This window comes from Poecilia mexicana, unplaced genomic scaffold, assembly GCF_051168715.1.
Source record: "Poecilia mexicana isolate PSO_F unplaced genomic scaffold, ASM5116871v1 scaffold_22, whole genome shotgun sequence".
In the NCBI taxonomy this organism is placed as follows: domain Eukaryota; kingdom Metazoa; phylum Chordata; class Actinopteri; order Cyprinodontiformes; family Poeciliidae; genus Poecilia; species Poecilia mexicana.
The window spans coordinates 5,867,127-5,888,545 of record NW_028263391.1 but is presented as its reverse complement, the minus strand read 5'-3'; positions in this window follow the sequence as shown (position 1 = coordinate 5,888,545).

The following is a 21,419-nucleotide window of genomic DNA, read 5'->3' as shown; positions in this document are numbered from 1 at the left end:
GTGTGTGTGTGGGGGTGTGTGTGTGTGTGTGTGTGTGTTTGGTATAAGTTGGCCCCGGTGGTCGCTGCAGCTGAGATCCTGAAATGTTATTTTAGCACTTCAACTTCAGAGGCGGGAAAGACTGGGATGTTTGTTTTTTTTTCCGGTCTCAATTTGCATGTCTGCCTATTTTTGCAATGTGCTGATGTAGGGCTACATTATGTCTCTAAGTACTTTCATAAATGCAGCAGCTTCACTAACGAAGACTGATAACACGTCCCCAGCATGACTGGATCTGAAAAAACAAAGATATCTCATCTCTTCCCGTCCTTTCATCCCTCCTCACATGAATCCTCTGACTTTCTACCTGCGCCTTCCTTTTGTTTCCTTCACACGTTTCTCTGAGATGGTGTTACCAGTGAGATAAAAGATGAAAACTTAGTAGTTCCCAGTTACTCCAGTGCCACCATGAGGCTAGATATTGTGGTTTCCCCTTTAGTATCCAAACAGCTACAGCACAGCACTTTAAATCTGAGGCACACGTTGTCTACTACTATAGGTTCAAACACGTAGTGCTGCTTCTAACTTTTCTTTACTCTGATCCATTAACCGAATTTTTTTTCCTCAGTTTTTTTCAATGATTATGTTCCTTTAAAAAGTGGTTTTATTTATTTCTTTTTGTATTTTTTCAAAAAATACTTTTCGTATGAAAAATAAAATGTTAAACACAGGTACTGCTCTTTAAAGTATAAATTATGCATACACAAAGTGCTCAGTGGAATCAAGCTGTTAAGATTTCTGAATTTACAAGTAAACGGACGTCACCACTGACTCTTATATTCAAACCCGTCCCCCGGGCCCAGGTCCGTCTCCGTCCTAGTCAGAACAGCCTTGATAAGACAAATGATGATTCAGTCCTAATGAGCTGAGCACAGATCGGCGCTGTATCGATTCCAGGACTCAGAGCCCAGATGTGAGATGATGACACTTATGTGTAACGCCAACAAACACGGAGTCCTCCAACCCGCTAATTACATCCTTCAGGTGGTTGTTTTTCCCTTCCAGCTGTAAAATTACTGGCAGACTAACAGCACTGGACTGATTGTGAGTGCAGCTGGTAGACGCTCTAAACCACCTTCTCTTCATATAGTATAGCACGAGTTACGTTTCCACTGAAAATAAGATCGCACAAATTGGAATTACGTAAATAATTTTGCTTAATCAAGACACGGCAATTTCAAAAACTGATGTTTTTTTCTCTAGGATGAGGTGTTTTGGGTTTTTTTTTTTTTGGCTCTATCAAATGTACTCTATTTCTCATAACTGCAACAGAAACACAATTCGTATGGCGCGTGTCATGTGATCACAAATCCGGTGTTATCACTGGCGGGAGAGATGACGAAGACAACTGGAAGTGATAGGAGGAGGAAGAGGAGGCATGTTTTATTGGTTTACTGCGTGAACAAACATTTACATGTGATTTTAATTGAGTTTCTTATTGGTTAGAAACACCACAAATTGTGAAATTGGGTTTTTTTCCCCCACATTAGTGAGTTATCAACATTTTGCGCACATTTGTAATGGAAATGCAGCTACTGCCTACATGATCTGAGGCAAGTCAGTCATATGTCTGTATACATCTACATATCTGCTATAAACTTCTTTGAATCCTGGTGTTTGCATGTTCTCCCTGAGTATGGGTCAGCACTTTGCCCCCTTTCGTATCTTCATCGGCCGTTTCATACCCCGTGTCTTTAGGTACAAAAAAAAAGCACTTTTCTGAAGAATGTTTCAGGTTGACCATGGCTCAATTCATACCGGCCAAGATGAGGTTTTCATTTTTATACCTGCTCTGCAGAGCTGGCCCAAGGTATTAGGATGCCCTCGGCAGAATTTCAGCTTACAGTAAAGCCCACAAGGCACCTCAGCATTCCTCATGCTTGATGATTTATGCATTCTGCACTAGCACCACTTGTTTTGCAGTTACTTGGAGAGCCAACAAAAAAATTAATAACTATATGATGCGATATGACTAATACGATTGTATTAGTCATATCACAGTGTTTAATGAATGAAAAACAGTCTTGTAAATATCCCAAATGTGTTGAGTATTTAATTTCCTCAGTAATTGTTGAATGTTCTCATGAAGTAGTGTGCATGAAAATGAAAAACTGTGATCAAACAAGGCAGTCCTTCATGTCGTTCTCTCTTTGGCATAGAAATTCTGATTTCAAGTGACTTTTGATGGCATTTGAGTAGTTCGAGAATTTCTGTCATGAAGTGCAATTACATATGATGGTTTACTTGGAACGTTTTTGTTTGTTACTTTTCATGTTAAAGAAACTCAGATACATGTTAAAAAAAAACCCTTATGAATATTTAAAATAACAAGGAACTGAACCACAATTAATCCAAATCCAGGGCACAATGACATGATCGAAAGATAAAACAATAAAATTAAATTTTTCAGCTCAGGCCAGATATTTTTTTGGCATTCAATCAGGAAAAAAAAATCAATTTTAGTTTTTTTATGACTGTTAAAATTATTCTATTTGTTAAATGCCAGAGTGAAGAGAGAGGTGTTGTCTTTGTTTTCATAATCAAAGTTTGACATAAAAACTGATATGCGTTAATACAGTTAGAGAAAGCCCAGATATTGGGGTTTGTAGGCTTTTGAGAGCTTAATTCACAGCAGCTGAGGTCGGCTGTAGCGTACTTTGAGGCAAACGTACTGCTTCCTTATCTGACATCATAAAAAATTCAAAGAGATGAGTCAAAATATCAGGAAGAGAACATCGGACTTCTAAGAATCAAATTTTTAGATGCCATTACCCACAGTAAAGTGAGTCCTACACACAAGCTTGCAGGCGATTTCACCTGATAATATCAATGATATACATTGAAGTACGAGGATAGGGACAAAATGGTTGCATGCAGGAATGAACTATAGATTATTCCAAAGCCCTTTATTACTTTTTATTTCAACAAGTCAGTCTTTTTACGATCACTAGAAGAATAAAAACATATACTGAGGCCCATAAACCCAACATGCCTGCCAAACTGCTACACTGTCCTTATGCTGTCAGTGAATTAAAACCCATTTAAAATTTAATTAGACTGAATTGCGTGTATTACTTTACAGCAGACATCTCTCTTAAAGCACATATTGTGTTTGAAAGGAAATACTTCTTGATAAGCTTGGCGTTTTACACGAAGCTGAATTGGTTCCTTTCTCTTTTGTCTCAATACAGTTCAATGACAGACTTCACACAGTATATGTCGCACCACTCATATAAAATAAACATCCGTCCCTTCATCCCTCTGATGCCAACTTGAGTTATAACTAAGTTATGACTTATTTATAACTAGGATGGTTTGGTTTGAGTTTAGTTTTGGAGGTTCTCTGACTAAACTCAGCTGGTGTTTCTGCCACATTCATCTTTAGATCGCCCAGCTCTGTTAGCGCTGATGATAATGAAGCCAGTCGCCCACAGCAGTTATTGTGCTTACCTAGTAATGATGACAAACTGAGGGTCTGTGCGATAACAAACTGGTCGATTACTGTCTGAAAGAGGCTTGAGCAAGGAGTCGGTCAGTTTTTGAGAATGGTAAACCGCTTTGGTTTTTAAAATGCCTCATCAAAGATGCATGCCACACTTTTCAGATTTTCATCCATCAAAAAGTAAATCATGCATCTTATTCCTTCCACTTAAATATAAAAGATTTTTTGTTGGTTTGTCAAGTAAAACCCCCTAATAAAACGCACTGTTGGTGGTGTGAATACTTTTGCCAGGCACTGTAAACATCTTTCTAGGTCAAATTTTCAAAGCGCTTTCTTATTTTTTTTTTTATCATGATTTATCCTCTGCCGACGAGCATGTGGGATCATTTGTGGAGTCCCAACAGATGAATGAACAAACAAGAGACATTCTTAATGTTTAACAGAGATGCCAACATCAGTACACTTTATATTTTCAAAGATATCGGGTCAGAAAAGGGATGTTTACAGAAAATCACTTCCCCTGTTGACTAATTACAGAACAACAAAAGTGCCTCTGCTTATCACAACCTAATGCTCCAGTGAAATTAAACGTGTGTGGCCCAGTGGCAAAATATCCCTGGATGACAGAGTGCATTCAGGGATTAGTTTTATCAAAGGCGAATTTACATGTTGAGTTGAGGCTTTAGAACAATGGGAGACACTGATGTGCAACCTTCCATTTCAATAACATTGGGGCTGCACGGCATTTTTATAAACATTATTTATGTACTCGCATTTTCTCTTGAATTGTAATTCACAAAAATCACTCCACAAACTGATTTGCACACACTTTTAAGAGCACCGCAAACACATGGTTGCATTAAATCACCTTTCCTTCTCACCTTCCCTGTCTCTAGTCTTCAATACATTTTGAATTTTCATTGGAAGCTTGTCGTTTCTAGCTTTAAACATCACCTTTAAATTGTAGGAAATCCATACATTTTCGAAGGTGTAATTTTATTTTTTTTAAAAACAATAAGAAGAACCGACATTTGTTTCCATCTTGTTTCTGTTTGCAGAGAAAGGGAAGAGGATACGTTTGGTTATGTGGTTCTGTCGTATCACAGTGATAGTGATGCAGAACAGGGTGCTTAACTGAAGCAGAGGAACAATGTAGGAGGTGCAGTCGCTTTAGACACTGTGTCCAAGTGCAGGAAAATACATATAACATTGGTAAATATCAGTTATCGGCCATAACAGCAGTTTATCTGTGCATCCATAAACGTGGGATTGGTGGATGAAGTGTTATATCTACCTCCATTGATCATTGAGTGGGGAACAACCTGCACAGGTCACCAGACTATTACACTCAAACCAATGGTCAGTTTAGACCAATTAATAGCAACTGCGATTCTACTCTCTTTTAGTTTCTTGCTCTGTTGGCTGCATTCCCATTGGTCTCAACTTTGCCATTCCTCCTCATTCCCTCTCTCTCTCTTCCACAGCCCTGTTGTTAGCTGATGGTAAGTTACCATCCCTCCTCTGTCTGCATCCTCAATAACCTGCTTCCTGTGATGTGTGGGTTGTGCCTAAATGGTTTGAAATTACTACTTCTCAGGGTTGTACAGAGATAAGACACTAGGTAGAGCTAAAGGACCTGCCCATTTTTCCTCTGAACAAAAGGAGCCCTTCTGAAATCTGTATTTTTTTACAGTGTAGTGTGTGACCTGCAATTAATCTCATACTACTAAGACAGGCCACACAAGCTGCCCTTTCTTAATACCTGAGCACCTTCCCATCAAAATGCGAACTGCATGCCACTGCTAATTTTACTTGATGTTTCTGTGTTAAAAATTTAAAAGGTTCACTGCAAAACCACAAAATCTTACCAAGTAATTTTGGTCTTGTTTCTAGTGCAAATATCTACACTTGAAATAAGACCAAATGAACATCTAAGTAGTTTTCCAACAAGATATAGGAGTTTGTTTTGAGTCAGTGATTCCTTAATTTTGATGAAAGCATTCTTGTTACATTGGCAGATTATCTTACTTACAACAAGATATTTTTGCCATGTTATGAGTGAAATAATCTGCCAGTGGAGCTAGCACTTTCTCATCAATATTATGGAATTACTGACTTAAAACAAATGCCTCTATCTGCTGAGAAGTTAGTTTTTCATTCATTTAGTTTTATTTCAAGAGTAGATATTTGCACTAGAAACAAGAGCAAAATTTCTTGGTAAGATTTTGTGGTTTTGCAGTGTTCAACATAAATAAGCTGCAACCAAATCAGTTTTGAATACAGCCTTTTTGCTGCTTTTTATGTTACAAATCAATCACACCCCTTTTATAAACAGTATCAATAAGCCAACACTGGATTTGGGCCTAATTTGAAATCCATGTTATCCTGCCAAGTCAACACTTGATAACCAGCGAGATAAATTTTATTTTTTTTTAAATCAGCATTTTTTGCTATTAGAAATTTAATTACCTACGTTTGATTGCATTATTATTAAATTCCTTCTCCTTGTCATGTAGCAGCGCAGCTCAGAGCGAGGGGACGGCTGCATAATAAAATTTTTAGGACAAGCGAGAGATATCCCGTGAGGGTGACGGCACACACCGTCTTTTGGGTGTGGAATTGATTTTTGCTTGAAAGTGCGTGCGTGTCCTAAGGAGCTTCGACATTTTTATGCATGCCTCTGTGTGCGCGCTCTCTCAGATACGCCCTCCTATCAGTAGAGGGCCGGCTGTGATCTTTAATGGTGGTGTTAATATTTAATGGTAAGCGTGTTGTCAGCAAAGAGCAGCAGGCTGGGACTCGGGGCTCGTATAAAAAGATGACAAGTTCCCCGCGCCAGGTGGCTCAGTCGGCGGGGGGAGAGAGACGAAGGGATGAGAGGCGTTCGGATCCGTAAGCCACTCCTTGTTGATGGAGTCCGACAGCACAGGATTGATGTTGCGGAGCTCTTTATTGTGTGCGTTTCAAAAGCTTCTCGGAGCCTCTGTTCACAGTTGGGCCGCGTCGGATATGTGATAGGCAGATGTAGAAACTCCCCAAGCGGTGAAAATGAGCAAATTTAAACTAATCTTTAACGTGTGTTGACAGTCGGCGGGTGGCCATCAAAGTAGTCTGGATGTCTTAAATCAACAGGGCTTATTCATTCCTCATGCAGCCTGCGTTAGCTGCTCTGTTATTAAAAATGAACAAGCTTTATAATTTAGTTATATCAGTATCTGTGGGACTTAAATGCAGGAACCTTTTCCAGTAGTGAGTAAGTTTCTGAGCAGTTTACTGATTAAATACCAGGGTAGACTCCAAATGTTTATGGACAATGGGTCTGGTGAGTAGGTAGGACTTTGTTTCTACTGTAACCAAAGATGGAGTTTAGCATGGTTTTAACCATAACCACTGAAGCAATCTGAGATGGCTTCTTTTCTGCTTCCACTGTTTTTAATCACACTTGTGTTACGTCGGTCACTGAAGCTAACTGGGTGTGAAGTGTGCGTTTGCTAACAATGATAAGTAATCTGAGAATCTCTGTTTTAAGAATCAGAAAGAAATTCACATTGTGGAAAACGGTAACCGAGGGCTGGACTTACTGAAGAGTCACTTTTTTTGCCATAGAAAATTACTTTTAAGTCAGACTAAATCTATCAGCTTAATTCAACATGAACTGTTGTCTCTCCTATGCTGACTTTGTTTTTCAAAAGATATTTATTGTGCTCTATAACCTTTTTTTTTTTTTTTGCTTTAAACATTAACACTAATGTCTAACACATAGATTGCCTCTTTTCCTGACCAAAAATGACCGATCACAGGGGGAAGGCGAGATCAATTGTTTAAATTTATTTATTTGTTAGAGCTCTATACGAGAAATCAGGATTAGCCTTAACTGGTATCGGTAGGTAAACCATTTATAAAAATCAGTCTCAAAACTACAATCAGCACATCTCTAGCTAAAATATCTTATGTATTTTGTGGTACAACTGGTAGGAAAGTTCCTAGTTAGTGTTTAGAAGGAAATTTGCCCCTGGATGGAAGCTAACGTTTTCCTTTTATAAAACGTTAGCTTAATCCTCTATGAGGATATGTCTTAAACATATATGTTTAAGACAGGTAAGATAATGACTCTTTTATAACACTCCACACAGCCCCACTTAGAACAAAATTCAAGTAGCTTTTTAATTAACCTATAATGTTTCAGAATTTGAAATCAACCACTTAAACACTCCATACATACATAGAAAATGATAAATATAATCAAATTAAAGTAGCTTCTCAGTAGTTCCCTTTCATTAAGCAATCAGCTGTTGGCAAATTGATTAAATGTTTGGCTATATTCTAATTAGATTGTAGGAACATCTAAAAAGGGATATCTTGAATAGACAGAAGAAAGAAAAATGAAGGCTGAAGTATTTCCAGATTAAATTAAAGAACTTCTGGAAAAGAACCGGAGATTAAACAGAAACAGAAGTCTCATTCCACACTTCTTTTTTGTTTCCAAGATAATTCACATTTTACGGTCCTAGAGTTTTGATGTACATAATATGTTGAGGGAGTAAAAGTTGAGCTTTTCTCAATGAGATTTTTCTACTTATTTCATCCATGCTGCTTCTGTCCATTCAGATGTACCAGACAGGAAGCTTACGTCTGACGAGGAGGAAGCCAAGCGGATCGCCGAGATGGGAAAGCCGGTGCTGGGGGAGCACCCGCGGCTGGAGGTCATTATCGAAGAGTCGTACGAGTTCAAGGTGAGTAAAGTCGCAGCCGATTTGTTTCTGTGTTTTCAGAGGAGCTTTTCGCTGCCTGAAATTGGACGGTGCTGCCACCGTGTGGTGAATCGGGTGTACTTCTCTCTGTGAAAGCAGCATGATGGTGTTGATGGGAGAAATAAAAGTGGTCTGTGTTGACATCTAGAGCACAGTGGACAAGCTGATCAAGAAGACCAACCTGGCTCTGGTGGTGGGAACAAACTCCTGGAGAGAGCAGTTCATGGAGGCCATTACTGTCAGTGCAGGTAATGCTTTCTGTTCTCCTCTCTCTGCTGGAATAAAATCTGTTCATCTGCTCATGTGTGAGACTTGGGGTGTTCTGGTGAAAGAATAGGGTCTATATAATCTAAACTCATCTGGTAAACTTGTTTTTTTATGTTTAGGTATGAAATACAATGATATTTTGGGTCAGCTTTTTTCTCTAAAATAGTTATTTTGTCATTCTTGTACAGTTCCATTGAAAAGTATTCACTCCTCTTCAACTTTTCACATCCTGTTTTGTTACAACAAACTTTAATGTATTTTATTGTGATCAGAAGAGGGCATTATGGCTTCACTTGGAATAATTCTGACTCACAGTGAATGTCACGACAGTATACTAGCAAAAATAATAATTGACCCAAGTAAGAGTAAAAAGTAAGTGTAACTCAAGTAAAGCATAGCAAAAATACTTCGAAAAGTAATTTTTTTCCCCAAATTGTTACTCAAGTAAATGTAACTAGTTACTACCTAATCTGACTGAGATAAATCTGCACAAAAGCAGAGCACAACTCGTGTGCTAGAGTTTTTTATTTTTTACAAATAAGAAAAGAAAAATCTATGATGTTATTGAATTGAATTCAACTTGTCGAATGTTAGTGTAATTTTATTTCTGCATAACATTAAGCTACAGTCATCCTAATACAGGTGGCTGTACTCTTTATTAAAATAGTCAAGTCATTGCTAACCCGACATCTTTTAAATCTTACAAAAAAAAAGAGTAACATCCACAAGAGGCACAGCACGACTCGCGTCCAGCAACATTAACTTCAGCCGCCGTCCAGCGAGAGCCAGTGAAGGCCTCAAGTTTTGTCGCTGTGGTCCTGAAATATTTAATCGAAAGCGCATCTTTACTATTTGATGATCCATCGTGGGCTGAAAAATGCATGCGGCTCACGCGGCCTGACAGTTGGAATCATGACAGTGCAGGCCTCTTGCTTGTCCGCTTAATGTCCTGCCAGCTGCTGGAGCACAGAGGAGCTCTGCAGCGTGGAAGAGTCCTGCTCAGGTCATCCGGACTGTGGTGCCTGGTTCGTCTTGCAGAACACAACAACCTGCAGCGTGTTAATCCAATCGAGTTTATTAGATTTGATATCGTTAAGTGAATTTTCTACAGCCAGAGTCAGAAAAGTCACACTTACAGACCCGATAAGCTTCTTGCCTTGTTTGCTCAGCAGTTCTCCATGTTTATTTCCACTTTACCAATCCAAAACTCATTGGTCTTAAAAACTGTTTTGCAAAATTGTTCACAGTTCTGGAACTATTTTTACATCTTGAAAACACAACCGGAAACTTTATGCATTTTATTGGGGATTTGTGTGACAAACCAAAACAAAGTGCTTGTGGTAACACATGGTTTTCAACATTTTTTAAAATGTATTCATAGAGAAGTGTGGTCTGCATTTATATAGAGCCCTCTGAGCAAAAGCTTTGTTTAACTGTGTTTTGTAGCAGTTTGATGTTTTCAGGGAATATTCATACCTGCCTGTTTATCCAGAGATTGAATTTAAAAGTGAAAGTTTCTCCTTATAACGAGGGAGGTTTCATATCTCTTAATAACGAAAATGTTTCTTCTTAAACTGAGAAAAATTTCCTGTTATGAGATTCAAAACTTGTTGAAATGGGAACAAATTCCTCATCTTCCATAGATCTGGTTGTGAAGAGATCATTTAAGCCAGTATTTTTTAGATATTTTCTGTCATTTCTAATTTCTTTTTAAGAAAAAAAAAATTGATTAAGATCGATAATTGGATTCAGTAAGAAAAATATCCGAGATTTTATTTACAAGCCAGAATGCCCAGCCCTACGTCTGATGCCTTGACAGAACATCTGGATTTACACTTCAAACTACACACATGTGGACTTGAGTCATTAATAAAGACAGATGGCTGCCCTGCATTTAAGAGCAAAGAGGGTGAATACAAATATGCATGTCAAACGTAAAACGAGAAGTCTAAGTAAAATACATCAACTTTTGTGGTTGTAATGTGACAAATGTGACAGAGCAGGAGTTTAACCTAAACTTTAAAGCCTTATGCAAGTTAGTAAAAGTAACACTCATTTAAATAAGTAGTAATAAAAAAAGAAACAAGTAAAGTGCTCCATCTTTTTCTGCCGTTGTCACCTAACTTCATCTCATTTCTTAATTGCCATGCAAAGCAGCTTGTCCTTTGAGGCCTCTGGCACTGACGAGTATTTATCACACATTTGGAGTCAGATTTGCATAATAATAACCTCCGGCTGAAGTCAAAGAGATGTTTCCTGCTGGGAAATAAGTGAACATGCCATTTTAAGTGATTGTTGTTCTCCCTCTTTCCTTCTCTCTGTCACGCCCTTTATTTCCTCCGTTTCCTCCAAATCCCCTCCTCTGCTCTCTTTCTCAAAACTTTCTGCTTCGCCGCATTTCATTCTCATCTCCCTACATCTCTGCCTGTGCTCTTTTCAATGCTATGAATCCGTCCTTCGTTTCCCCCTCGTCCCCTCGCTCAACCCCACTTCTGCCCAGGAGATGAGGACGAGGAGGACACGGGCGAGGAGCGCCTTCCGTCCTGCTTCGACTACGTCATGCACTTCCTCACCGTCTTCTGGAAGGTTCTATTCGCGTGCGTCCCCCCCACGGACTACCTGAACGGCTGGGCGTGCTTCATCGTGTCCATCGCCATCATCGGCCTGCTCACGGCCGTCATCGGCGACCTGGCCTCCCACTTCGGCTGCACCATCGGCCTCAAGGACTCGGTCACGGCGGTGGTGTTTGTCGCTCTCGGCACGTCCGTCCCAGGTGAGTCCAGGAACAGCAGGGGGGGATGGGAGGCCGTCTTTGATAAGGACGCATCATTTTCAATACTTCACCGGGTTTGATTTATAAACCCGTCCTCGGGTTTGTAAAGCCATGGTGTTCACAAGTAGTTTATTTCTGTCCTTAGTTCATTTTCTCACATTCTCCAAACTGATATTTGACCTCAACAGGAAGATTTTTTTTCCCCCTAAACCAATGCATCAGGTGTTTTCTTTAATTAAAGGTCATTCAGTCAGCTTTAATACGAGGAAGAAATAAACCAAAATGTATTTAAACTTCAGTTTACCTGGTTAAATGGTAAGGAGAGATATTAGACGTCATATCCCTGCAATAACTAATAGATCTGTTGGTGTATTTGTGTTTTCCTTTGAATTCAGAGTTTTGTACAGGGAATGACGTCCGAGGCCGGATGCTAGTTTTAAATTAGTTTTAAAGCGTGTGTTTTGTTTCGCCAACAAATTTACAAGTACGCATTAAGTTGATTTATAAAGTTGAAAAGTTTATTTCTATAAAGTTTGTTACGGTTTACAGCTAGTTAAAAAAGAAAAATTCTTAGGAAATGAGATTTAAGAAAAACAAAGTAAGAGTCATCCAACTGAATAGCATGTCCATTTGCTTTTGCCGTAGATGGCCTCCACGCTCGATCAGCATGCCTCCATGTTTCCAACTAAATGTCATGAACATTTTTAGCAAACTTTTGAAATGTCACAACAAAAGAAGAAAATAGCAAAATGCAAATTTAGAACGTCTGGAGCAAATCAACCAGGCTACGCAAAGCAAAATTTGTCAGATGTTGACGTTAGGCATAGATGTAATAAACAAGATGTAGCGGTTGCAAACAACCATGGAGCACACGTCTCAGAAAAACATGGGAGAGTTGTCCACTTTGAACTGGAGGTTTGGACTTTTGAAATTTTTCAGCTTCATGCCTCTGGTAAGGAACAGACCCACCAGTGGATGGGAAGCTTCGCTACGTAAGAACTAGTTCTGCTAACTCGCTTCCAACTCCCCTGTTGGCCGTTAAGTCCTTCGGAAAAGCCAAAAACTTTCTCAAGCGAGTCTAAAAACATTTTGTGAAATTGAGGAAGGCATTTTTGAATTTCGCTATTACCATCAACCTTTTCTAATGCAATACTTCAAAATGCACATAGACGTGGCTAGTGGCTCTCCTGATGCGTTTAGGAGCCGGTTCCATATTAATGTTGACTTGTGCATCTCAAATACTTTTTGCTGAAGCAGAACTGAGTCCAAGAAAACCCTTCTGTAAAGAAATTGGACTAAAATTGTGTAAATCAAAAGGAGAAAAGAAGAAAAATTCAAGTTAATTCACTCAAAAGAGGTTTGTTGCCTTATGCAATGCCACCAGAGACAAAGCTTGTTCTTGGGAGGGTAGAATGCAACTTGGTTTAAAAAAACATTTAAAACACCAACTAAAACAATGTATGGGGAAAAAAAGCTGACCAGGACATTCTGTGATAAATTACACCTAAAGTGAATTTGATTGATTTTACACAAAAGTCTGGCTAGTAGCTTTAATTAACATACTGACAAGGGGTTGGGACATTAATATCGAACTTTTCCATCTAATCTTTTCTGGGTGTACTTTCCCTTTTGTGGAAAGATGAAAAAATGAAAATAAAAACCACTAAGAGTAATATGGAGTGTAGGCCTGAGTGAAGGAGATTAATGCAGCTAATGTCTACAGAAGTAAAACATTATTTCTTTAGATTCCTTTTCAATGACTTTGTCAGTGCTACTTTGTTGAACCTTTTTGATAGTCTGAGCTTTAAAAAGTTATCGAGCTAAAATCTCTGGAGACTCTCAGGCTTCTTGTTGGACAGTAAATGAGTTCACTGTGAGATGTCTTACATAATTTTCCTCCAACTGCAATTTAATATGCTCTTCTGCTTTTGGAAAATCCATTCTTTTCCTTAGCCCTTCCAATCAGACAGAATTCTGCACTCCGAACAACGCTTCCTTGACCGACCAAAGAATGCATACCGAATTTTTGCCCTCGGGCCACATTCAGTTTTCATCAACGCCTGCCACATCCTCGCAGCCAAAGAAAGCCCAAATTACTCGCTCATCTGTTTATTTAGAACTTGATTGGTCGATTTAAAACTCGTCTGAGCCACTATTTCAGAGGAAACAGCCGCATCGTCACTGATTGGCCATTTTGTAACTCCTGATTATGGCAGAAACTCTGCTTCATCAATCTGCCCGAGTCTTATCAATGGATTCTCTGGCAATCAGATGTTTCAGGTTCTGCTTGTTTCTACGGAGCTCTGATAAAACCGGGCACCAAGTTACATCCCACAGGTTTCAGCTGAGATGTATACATTTACCTCGTTCTGGGTGGAGGTGTTTAAACTTTTATACAGCTTTTTCTTCTGGATCAGAGCTTGTTGGATATTTCGTGAGCACATTTCTTTATATTGTAGAATAAGTTTCCCCTTTGACAATAAAAGGAATGTTTTATAATTTTGGGGGGTGTTATTTTTTTTTTATTAAATTTTTGATGATCATGATTGATTTATAAAAGCAATTACTTCCAAGAGGTTGAACACTCTTTGTAGACACTGTTTTACGTAATTCAGTCATGTTGACAGAGGCACACCTCGAAGTTGCAGGATACTGCAGGACGTCAACTTTCTCCTCAACTTTAACCAGCTTCTCTGTCCCTAAAGCATCATGTTGCTAATAGTTAGTAGTTTATTTCAGTATCTATATCAGTCTCCCAGTATATTATGAGCCTGGCAGGCCAGCATTCTTTACTTGACCCCCCACCAGGCTAAGCGTTGTTTGTTTATTTATTTTAATACATAAGCAAACAGTGACAGCAAAGGCAGGCTGAGCTAGGTTTATATAACAAAATATCAGTAATCTTTAGCAGACAATTATCAATTTAAAAAAAAAGATAATGGCATGTGGTTTTATATACAAAACCTAGAGAAATGCTAGTTTTATTTAATGTACCACTATATTTTCCTTGTTGTTGATGCTTTATTTTCAAACCTTCCTATTAATTCTTAAAAGAAAAAAATAACACAAAAACACAGCGGAGCAACTGCTGGACTTCCCTGGCATTCACACCACCGGGCTTAGCTAGTTTTCTGGGGGAAACTCTGGGCTACGATGTCATAAAATATGGAAAACTCCAAAAGCAACACTTTCGAAAGACCCTTGCGTTGGTCTAATGAATAAATGCAACAAAAAAGAACTACGTCAGAGGGGGCACCGCGGTTAGAGAGGGCGGCAAGACATAGAGGCTACAGACCTAAACGTGGCTGTCCCGAGCTCGACTTCCGTCTTCGGTTCTTTTGCCGCATGCATTTCCCTCCTTTTCTCTGTCGCATTACTGTAAATAAAGGCCACCAGAGTAAAAATAAAATAATAATAATTAAAAAAAACACATCAATGGCTTCCCTAAACAAGGCTGACTTTAAAACAGAATGTCTTTTTTCTGCAGATACCTTTGCCAGTAAGGTAGCCGCCGTCCAGGACACCTACGCGGACGCTTCCATAGGGAACGTGACCGGCAGCAACGCCGTTAACGTCTTCCTGGGCATCGGCATGGCCTGGTCCGTGGCCGCCATTTACTGGCACATGAAAGGGAAGCCGTTTGTGGTGGAGGCCGGCTCGCTGGCCTTCTCCGTCACCCTCTTCACCATCTTCGCCTTCCTGGCCGTGTCGGTGCTGCTCTACCGGCGCCGAGCCCACATCGGAGGGGAACTGGGCGGACCGCGAGGACACAGACTGGCCACGTCGGCCATCTTTTTCAGCCTCTGGTTCCTCTACATCCTCTTCTCCAGTCTAGAAGCCTACTGTCATATAGAAGGCTTCTGAACAGATTGATACTCCCGACGAAGAAAAGCAAAGAGTGGAAATTGGGTCAATCTTAATGCTAAGAACGTTTTTTTTCTAAGATATGTCGTCTGCTCTCTCCTTCTCCACCCTTTCCTAAAGAAACCTCGGAGGCGCGCATTCTGCCCTCAATAGGCCCGAACTGCAGCTTGCATCTGGGTTTTATTTCCCAGCATGCCCCCGAAGGGTTGCGGAGGAGATCCTGCATTCTGCTATTAACCTGGAGAGAGCAGAGTCAATCAGAGGTCTATATTTTTCTCAAAACGGGACAAAAATGACTTTTTAAAAGAAACATATTTTGAGGATAAAAATGCAAAAACTAATGCAACAAAAACAAGAGACCCAGTCAACATAGAGGAATTAAAAAACTATTTTCTGATTTGAAAAATAATAATAATAATAATAATAATAATAATAATGACATTACAGTTGAAAGGGAAAATACGATGTGGAGTGAAAGAGGGGTGGATTCATAGTATTTATTTTATTTGCATCCTTTCCTAAAAGGAGTTCTGTCAGAAAATCCGCAACCAGGAAGAGGAACAAGAAACGACAGCGACAGCTCACACCGCCGGACGAATCACGACTCAAGCAGGAGAACATGGGGGTGGGAGGAGATGCGAACACGGTCAAACTGCCCTGAACATTACTTCCTTACTCTAAATGTATCTATATATAATATATTTCCATATTTTCTGTATATTTTCAATATTTGTTTAAATGTGGTCCTCTTCTGCTCTGACAGAGGATCGCCGCGGCGCAGCGGGAGGAGGCCGGGGGGAGGGCGGGGGTCAAACTATATATCTGAGGATGTCTTCACCTTTCTAAGAGTTATGTATCTTGCCTATAGGTAAACGAGTATGACATTGTATTTTGTTTATTTACCGATATCTTGGTCTCACTTGACTTTTCACCGTTTTTTCGATCGGAAATCCGAAGAAAAGATAAAGAAACAACAAAAAAAATAAAAGCGACTACATTTGTTGCTGCAGAAATAAATTCAGAGGTATTTTTGTACTCTTCCTTCCATGCACTTTGCTGTATAGTTCTACTTCTGGAGACTTCTTCTTCTTCTCCTTCTCCTTCTTCTTGTACATGTGCAAAAGGCTAATGGTCAAAGTGGTCACGATGAACTGAATGGTGCCTGTGGAGGGAGAGTTGTTTGCTGCAGCTACCCACACTAATCAGCCTTTTGGTTTGGTCAGAGAAACCCCGTTTTCTGCATGAGAATCCATTAATTAATATACATTTAGTATCTGTGTCCAATTACTGACACTCTTGATTTGTGCGTCACTTTGTCTTGGATCTCTTGGCTAGTTTTCAAACTCAAAATGCATTCGTTATCACCTTGTTTCGTTCTACACTGTAAAAACACAAAATCTTACCAAGTACTTTTAGTGTAGTTATAGTGCAAATATCTGAGTAGACTTGAAATAAGACAAAACTAAGTTATAAGTAACTTTCCAGCAGGAAACAGGAGCTTGTCTGAGGTAAATAATTCCTTAATTTTTATTTTTTAAAAAAGAAAAAAGAAAAACAGTAGTTCCCCTGGGAGATTATTTCACTCATAACAAAACATTTTCCCATATTAGTGAAATAATTTTCCGCTTTTTCCATTAATATTAAGAAATTATTGATTAAAACAATGTCCAATGTCTTGATGAAAAGTTACTCGTCAGTTAAACTAGACCAAAAATGTTTGGTAAGATTTTGTGCTTTTGCAGTGTAGCTAGAGACGGAAGTGTCACTTTTTGACAGAGGTCCCAACCAGTAATGATGCAGATCCTCATGTACAGATCTGGAAAACTCTTTAGTCCTGTATTTTTCAAACAAGCAAATCAGCTTCTGTAATACAACAACATGCAGTTATGACGCGCTCCAGCACCTCACACATAATCCACCATCCTGGAATCTTTCTAAGTACCTTTCAAAATAAGATATGAAAGAGCGTACAACTCCTGGCAAAAAAAAACAAAAAAAACAAAAAAACATTTAAAATTAAAAAAATTGGAATCATTAGAGAATCTTAGAGAATAGTAGAATATCACATTTTCAGCCCAATGAGAAAATAAAAATGTCGGCATAAAACAAATTGAAAAAAAGTCACAGTCAGTACTTTGTGGCATCTCAAAATTACCTATGAAATACAAATAATATGATTAATCAATCAGGTTCGGTGCACAGATCTGTAGCTTTTATGTAGGGCAGGGTAAAATAAATACTATTTTAATTTAACTCTGTCTGCCTCATCAAAGTTTCTCAAATAGGCATTTTAAAGGTGACTAAACCTTATTAGTACACAACAACTCACTCTTCTAACCACAAGATTAGACTAGTGTTACTATTTGTTTTAGAAATACAGAATAATGAGTGAACCCCATTTTTTTTTGACAAAAATGACCACAAATAAATAAATTAAAAATAAAAAAATTGTGATTTCTGTTCTGACTTTTTGCCAGATGTTGTAGAAGCCCTACGCATGTTTACAGTTGCAAAAATAAGATATTTATCATGGAAAAATATTTGACTCAGACTGACTGACACAAGCATCCTGTAATTTCACCAAAAGCACCAAATAATCCAGAATACTGAGTTATTTAAACTGTCTCTTGATTTTATTGCTTACTACAGTTTTGTGCAATGAACTATCTCATTGTTTTTTTCCAAAACATACAAATCCTGATTTTCTCAAAAAACCCTCCAGAATATCTTCTCTGTTGTGATCTCTGACCATATCAGGTCAGGTCAGGTCAGTGTCCAGGGCTGCTGGTGTAGGTGCTGCAGGAAGCTCCGGTTTCAGATCCAAAAATCGTCTCATTCTCAACTCTCTTCAACACATTTGATTTTAAAATGAAGTGGGGAAAAGCTAAAAAAAAAATACAAAGTGAATCAGGAACATGTCTTATACTAAATTTGAAAAAACAACAACAAAAACACAATAAATAAGAAGAAAAAAGTGGTTTATTTAGTGTTTATTTAGTAAAGTCTTCAATTATAAAGATGCACCGATCAATTAGCCAGAGGTCGGAATAGGCCGATGTTTCCCTCAACTGCCAACTTTGAGTTAAATACATAGATAGGTGAATTTTATTTTCTCTGTGTTTTAAATGGATCAAAACTGTAAACTGGTATCATTTTCCCTCTATAACTGCATCTATCAATGGCATGCACACTTGTTTGGGACTCGTGAAAATATGATAAATCTGATGCACTCATTGGGATGATCGTGTAATTACTTAGTTTTCTGTTTCATATAGAATTACTACCTCTATCAAAGAATCTGCAGCTCATTTATCTTTTTGATTTATTTATTTATTTTGGTCAATTTTACGTGTCATGGAACTTTAAAAAAATTTGCCAGAAGAGGGTTGATCGGTGCATCTTTGTGAATGACAGGCTAAAGGAAAAAAATGCAAATTCACTCTGATCTCCATAGAGATGGTGTCAAGCATCACTCCTTGTGTTCCCCCCGCATCAAATGAACACACACACACACACACACACACAGTTTCAGAGAGATGTGGAACATAAATCCATGTTATGTACAGAATCTTCAGTGTGTCTCCACAGAAACACACACACACTCTAGGGGTCACTATAACGTCACATTTCACCCACAGATATTTTTTGTTATAAATTTGCAATCAGAAAGTGTGTCATATCTACATATCGCTCTCATTTATTTTGTTGTACTTTGTAGCTAAAATGTCAGCCGGTGCGCGCTCGTGTGTGTGTGTGTGTGTGTGTGTGTGTGTGTGTGTGTGTGTGTGTGTGTGTGTGTGTGAACAGCACATCCGAAGGAGCCCGCCTTTCTGTTTTGCTTTCTTTTCTTTCCCTCTCAACCGGTGGGATTGAAGGGAAACATCACTGTGCAGTAACTGGACTTGTGGTTGTCGTGGGAAACTGAAAGGTTCAATAGTAGGGGGGGAGTTATAATACTGTTGTTTTAATTGTTTTCTTTTTTGCGTACGTGTGTGTATGTGTGTACGTGTGTGTGCGTGTGTGTGTGTGTAACAGAAAAGGGACACATTTTATTGGATGAGTATGTTTTTTTTTTTGTGGCCTGCTATGAGATGTCAAAATAATAATAATAATAATAAAAAAAAGCAAAATCCAAAAGTGGATCATTTCTTCTGTTTTTGCAAATTTGAACCTGTTCTTCTGGTTCCTAGATACCACTCTCACCGTCACTATTTAATCCTGTCACCTCTACTCTGGATTCTAGCTAAAATATTAAGACAAAATACTCAGTAAAAATCTGTTAAAAAAAAATCTTTATTGCAGCTGTGTAATCTCACTCTGAGAAAATAAGATAAAGCCTACCTTTATTTGAGAATATTTATACAAAGCTGGCAAAAAAAAAATGTGTAAAGTAATAATTGTTTTTAACAAAATCAATATATTTTGGCTACTATTGCATCTCCTTTAACATTTCACCTCGCTTTGGATTCTCTCACACTCTCCTCTCTTCAGGTCACACACGTATGAGACTGAAATAGTTGCTGGGAAACCATTTCTGATTAATTTGGCCATATATTTTGAACCACTATCCTCATAAAAGATAAAGTTCTGACCCGTTTTCTGTTTACTGGTAGAGTAAAGCACCTTACACAGTTTTCATCATATTTGTGGTTTGTAACATCCTACACCTACCTAGATTGTTTGCTGCAAAAAATGAATAGATAAATAAATAAAAATAAAAAAAAACATTTTACCAAAGCACACAGTTCCAGTTGGACTCACAGTTGACTTCATCTACTTTGTTTATGATGTGTTGATTGAAAAAAAATTTATTATTTTTTTAACAGGCATCAGTTCAACCAGATAGTGTCTCATCACTCCACGCTGCAAAAACACAAAATTTTACCAAGTATTTTTGGTCTAGTTTCTAGTGCAAATATGTTAGTACACTTGAATTAAGATGAAACTAACTTCAAACAACTTTCCATGAAGATATAAGAGCTTGTTTTAGTCGACAATTTCTTAATATTGATGAAAAAGTACCAGTGCCTGAAGAATGTTAAAACCAGTTGTTTTTTTTATTTTTATTTTTTTCAGAATTTTTCAGTGTGAGATTGTGCCGCTGCAGTAAAACAATAAAATAAAAAATTACTTATTTTGAGAAAAATTTATATTTTCCAGGGGTTCATTTGTCCACTTCTCTTTTTAGTATTATTTTCTTCTGCTTGGGGAAGCATTTAAGACGACAAAAGAGAATTTACTTTTTCCCTTAATTGATTATTTTAAGTCAATAAATGCTGCTGCAGCTTAAATAGGTTTCCTGCGTGTAAAGAAAGAACAAAAGTGAGTCATCCCAAACTCTAGTGAATTTTGCAGTTTATTCGTTTTTACTGCCATCGCTGTCTGCAAACTCTCTGGATGTTTTCGTTTTCATTCCGCCAGATTAAGCATGTGTTGCCTTCCTACAAACATGACATTAAGCTCCTGAAAATAGGACACAAATTTGTGTTAAGACTAAACTCAGTGGTTTTTCACTAAAGGATGAAGGTTCAGTTTAAATGCACATGCACAATTCTTGTTGTCATAAGTTGTTGGAAAGCTACTAATGAGGATCTTATTTCATTTTTTTGCTCCTTTTTATTTAATTCTGCTTTGTTTTACAGAATTGTGCATGGATTCTCCTTTCAATATGAATGTTTTATGCTGAGTATGTTATTTTATTTTATTTTTTTTTGTTTGAGGTGGGTGCATCAAGTAAATAAAATATGCTATTTGAAGAAGAGAAAATATATTTTCATGTTTGTTTCTCAGTAGCGTGGGGCAGGATTGCGTACAGATTTCTAATTCAGGTATTTTGGCTCACCACCCATGGCGGTGCAGGCTCTTAGGGGCGAAAGGAAGCAAACAGAAAAATCAGTCAGGCACACCCAGAACAAATTTTGTATAGCTTACTGCAGCTTGTGCCTGATGTTATACAGTAAAATTGTGAAACAAAAGAAAAAAAAAAACACTTTGTCCAAATTAAATACTAAAATTTTAGAATGTTTGATCTAAAATCAAACATTCCAATTTAATGATGTGCATAAAAACATGATTTTAGCAGAAGTCTATTGATGATACTATTCAAATCAAATCCATTTTGTTGCTAATCTTTGACCTATTCAAGACTCTGTCACCAAAGCCCCGCCCCCTATGTATATGATATAAAATTACTTACTTTAACTCTTTTTTTCCTAACAAATAAAACAATTTTTCAAATGGTTAAACTGGCTTTTGAACTGCTGCAGTTCTGAAACTGATTAAA